Raw genomic sequence first — 4,779 nt, 5'->3', positions numbered from 1 at the left:
CCTCCCCTCCCCTCCCCTCCCCTCTTCCCCTCTCTCTGAAACCTCTATGCTGCCCTTGGGCATTTCAGCAGATCTTAGGAAACTAGTGATGAATCAATTAAAATTCTATTTGAGACATTTTGTGACCTTAACCACAACCAAAAAAAATAAAAGCACCATTTAGTTTGAAGGCAATTCTTTCTTCAAGGAAAGGAAATAAACGATGTTTATTAAACCTACATAGATTTTTTGGGAATAGGGAAATAACCAAATAAGGGTAGCAATTTCTCCAATGTGTTTTGAGATGATAGGAGTTCTGCAGTCCCAACCATGTCCACAGGGCACAATGACAGGAAAGCTAAATGACTACCGAAGAGAGACTCATGCCTCTGACTCAGAAAATGATTCAGAAAGCTGCCCTGCAAACACTGCAGAAGAAAATTGGATCAACACTTGGCACATCACTTCTCTACAAATATTGCCACTTTTCATTTATTCCTGGGCCCTGTTTTAACTTCTAGGACCTATCCAGGAATCCCCTAACACCCAGTAAACATCTCATTAGAAGAACATCATTTATTAAACAACATCATTTTTTCCAATGACCTTTTAAAAGCTTCTCCTCTGATGGCCAGTGCTCACACATCAACCCTGTCCTCCCAGTGTGCAGTGCTCACTCCCTGTTCCCCATCCAGCACCAGGCACAAGGGGCACTCTGCTCCCCACCAGGGATAATACAAAAGTTTTCCCAGACCAGAGGGGTGGGACAGTGAATGGGAGGCCAGGTCAGAACCCCAACATTAGATAAAAGTAGCAAGCGAATGCTATTATCTAAAATAAGGATCAGAAGCAAAAAAACTAGAACATTTTTGAATCAGTTATAAAAAGACACTGATATCCACAGGGGATTATGACTTCACAACAATCAGCATTTTATATAAGGATTTTGAATATATCAAAGCATCATGTCAGTATTTAAAAACAATTTTTATTTAGATTTAATTTATACATTTATTTTATTTTATTTTTATTTTCCCTCTTTTTTACCTCCTTATAGGTCCTCTCTCTCTCTCTCTCTCTCCCTCTCTCTCTCTCTCTCTCTCTCTCTCTCTCTCTCTCTCTTTCTCTGTGTGTGTATGCTTCTATTTAAGTTTTTTTATGGGATTCCTAGTGTGTAAACAATAAAGTGTGTCTCTGTACTTATATCTGTTTCTTGAGTTCTTTTCTTTCTGTTTGCTTACTTTGTCCCATTCTGATGTATTAAGTTTTTCTATTGCCTTATTATATTTTACTATTATCCCTTAGAAGTCCGTTGTTTTTTATTTTTTTAATTTTATAATTTCAGGTTCCACTCCCCCAAACCCCCCCCCCACTCCATAAACTTTCCCTCCCAGGTCCCTCCCTCCCTTCCCACTTGTGATTGCTTTCTTCTCTCTTTGTGTTTTTTGGCTAATATCCACTTATTAGTGAGTATATACCATGCATGTCCTTTTGGGTCTGAGTTACCTCACTCAGGATGATATTTTCTAGTTCCATCCATTTGCCTGCAAAACTCAGGATATCCTCTTTCTTAATAGCTGAGTAGTACTCCATTGTGTAAATGAACCACATTTTCTGTTTTCATTCTTCTGTCATGGGACATCTAGGTTGTTTCCAGCTTCTTGCTATCACAAATAAGGCCACTATGAACATAGTAGAACATGTGCCCCTGTGGCATGGTGGAGCATGGTGGAGAGTGGCATAGTTGGGTCTTCAGGTAGATCTAGTTGCAATTTTCTGAAGAACCTCCAGATTGATTTCCAGAGTGGTTGTACCAGTTTGCAATCCCATTAGGAATGGAGGAATGTTCCTCTTACTTTTCCAAGTCCTCTCCAATGTATTCCTAAATTGCAATACTGTGACCACAGTTTGGTGTTCACAAGTAAACTTGTAGACATACTGCAGGGATGGGAGCAGTAACCACTAGAGAGCTGGGTTTTATCACATGTCTACAGATCTTGTTTTCATGATCACGTGATGCAGTTGGACTTTGGACTCTTTTACTTAAAATTTTGAAAGTGTGAGTTTAAAATTATGCCAACTGAATTTAATTCAAGAGAAAGGCAAGAATGAAAGGCAACCCATGAATGTCAAAGTAAGCGAGAAACTTTTATGTGCACAAGCAATTAAATGTACTTCAAAAATAACAGACGAAGACTTACGAGAGACATCTGTCCCCAAAAGTGCATCTTATAAAAGCTCCATGATAAGCTGATGGGATAGCTCAGATGAGTTACTCTCTGAACATGTGAGCTGGGCGGAGCCCACAGAGACCTTTCTTTTCATCATGGTTCATTACAAGCAAGTGGATATGCTTAAAAGTGTGTCGATTTAGAACTAATGAGAAAACTTGGTTTCAGTCTTCATTTCTAGGTAATTGTGTAGACAGTGCATACAACTGGATAAAGCCAGGACATACATAAGTGCCCTCAGAACACAGTCTGCCCTTTGATCAGTGACAGTTGAAAGAGACTCGCATAAGCCTTTTACTTGGCTGCCCAAACCCCTGTCAGATTGATTGCATTAAAGATAATGAAACTTATTAAAAATTCTGCAAAATGAAAATGGTATTCTGAAGAAAATCCTGAGCAAGAAAATCAATGATAGAAAATCTATTCTTTAAACAAATAGACTAAAAGCTTAGAGGCTTCCCCTTAATTGTAAACAAACACATAGCTTGAGCCACCTACATGATGATAGTGATGTCAGTGATAGACCTCGGCTACTGAATTTGAACCTTGCTGTTATGTTACATCCTGCATTGGTCAATCATAATTCTATGAAACTTGGTGAACTGTGTCAAAAGGAACCTATCCAATGGCTATTTGTAATAAAAAGTACAAAAGAGAATTAGTTGTCCCAAAGGTAGCCAATGAAGCGATTCATTTTCTGGAGGTTTTTGGTCACTGAGCATCTCCCCAAAGCTCAGAAGGGCCCTGGGAGGTAATAATGATACAACCCTAAGAAAGCCATGTTGTCTGGATATCCTTGAAGTGAGCGAGGGGAGCCAAAGAGGCTGCTATAACACAACCTATATCTTATGCCAGTGGAAGAACTAAGAAAAATAGTAAACTAAACAACACCAAACTATTTATGTGCAATGTTGAAATAAGCGAAGCAGAAGATAAAAATAGTAATAACAACTACATATACTGCAACAGTATAGATATGTATGTAAAAAGACCGGAAACCACAGTAAACATCAGAAGTGATGAGAGGTAAAAGGAAGGCTATGATGTAAACCTCAACTCAAAAGCTGTTTTTTGAGCAAGAATGGAGCCACTGGGGCTATCATCTATTGTTAGTGTACATCCTACCCCGTCATCTCTCATTCCCCAGTAGCCCCAACTTCCACCCTTATCTTCCCAAAGCCACCAAGTCTCAAGGCCATCCAAGAACAAAATTATAAGGTCAAGCCCTAATGATAGCTCTGCATCCAGTCCCAGCATGCCTTTGCCAGTCTCCTCTGGCTTTGGGCACTGGACAGAGTCCTCTCTACCTCCCACTTTGGGTACCAGAATGAACCTCCCAGCTGCCCTCTGTCCAGCCTAGAACTCCAAAGTGGGCAACAGGCTAGGCAGGCAGGGAGCCCCCGCAGTCCCCACTGCCCACTCTAGCTAAGCGCTCCGCGCGGCCCCGCGTCGCACTGCAAAGCCCGCCCCACGCCTCCGTGGGAGAGACCAGCTCGCGGGTTTCCCGGTCAACCCCGGCCTCCCCCACTCTCCGCCAGACTTCCCCAGCCTCAGTGCTATCCCCTGCGGGGGCCGGCCACGCCGCCTCCCCGCGTCACAACCCACGACGACAGCGACCCCGAGAGCAGATCCCGACAGAACAGCTCATCCCGCGGAGCCGGCGCGGGGAGCGGTGGGCAGCCCCGGTTTCGGGTGGGCTGCGGCGCGGGGGGAATCCACCTGCCACGCGCATCCCGCCGCAGCCGCCTCCGCCCCGCGGGCTAGAGGCGCCGCCCCGCCGCCCTGGGAGGCGCCGCCGCAGTCCGGGTCCCCCACACACGCCGGGCGCGGGCGCACAGGTGGGAACCCCGCGAGTGGGCGCCGGGGCTCAGCCCTTCCCCGCCGCCGCAGCTTCAGACTTTGCCCGGCGCCTGCCCTTGCTAGGGCGCCCCGATCCCTGCGCAGAGGTGGCCGCGAGTCCTGGCGCCTCCCGGGCTCCGAGGCTCCGGGTGAGAAGGGACAGCGCCGCAGCCCAGTCCCAGCTCCCGCTCCTAGCCTCGCACCCGGACCCCCTAAACCCTTGAGCTCTCCCCCACCCCGAGCCGTCAAGGGAGCAGTCAACGTGCACACACACCTTGCAATGGACCGGCGCCTATGTCACCCACTCGCCAAACTCTTAGAAGGTGTCCATCGTCTGCAGGGAGGTGTGGGCCCGGAGTGGGAGCCGCTCTCTGATTATTTAGTAATGTTGGAAGTGCCGGGTCCGCTGCCAGAGTTGTGGGTCATGTGGGCACAGCGGAGGCTGGCTGCTGCCTGTACCAGGGTTTCCTGAGGATCCTGAAGCTATGATCTCATCCTCCTCATCCGCCTCCCCCGCCCCTATCCACGGACGCGCACGCACAGCCCAGCACACACACACACACACACACACACACACACACACACACACACACACGTGCACACCCCCCGCGCGTGCACACATTTACACCGTGTGGCACTAGCTTCTTCCTAGACCCAAATATTTCTCCTGGGAAATACAGTGTTTATACGAGAGAGAGAGAGAGAGAGAGAGAGAGAGAGAGAGAGAGAG

General features: G+C 46.8%; 1 protein-coding gene across 1 annotated transcript in view; it reads right to left on the bottom strand.

Annotated features, from left to right (window-relative positions):
• Dtna (dystrobrevin alpha) overlaps positions 1 to 4,574 on the bottom strand; it is a 342,602-nt gene extending 338,028 nt beyond the window's left edge. The window contains exon 1 of the mRNA XM_021151027.2: positions 4,324 to 4,574. The gene's annotated coding sequence lies outside the window, so the exon portion shown is untranslated. The remainder of the gene's footprint in view (positions 1 to 4,323) is intronic.
• Between the last annotated feature and the right edge of the window lie 205 nt (positions 4,575 to 4,779).

The sequence above is a fragment of the Mus caroli genome, chromosome 18, assembly GCF_900094665.2.
Source record: "Mus caroli chromosome 18, CAROLI_EIJ_v1.1, whole genome shotgun sequence".
In the NCBI taxonomy this organism is placed as follows: Eukaryota; Metazoa; Chordata; class Mammalia; order Rodentia; family Muridae; genus Mus; species Mus caroli.
The sequence above is the reverse complement of the archived record's forward strand: the minus strand, read 5'-3'. Positions and strand labels throughout refer to the sequence as shown.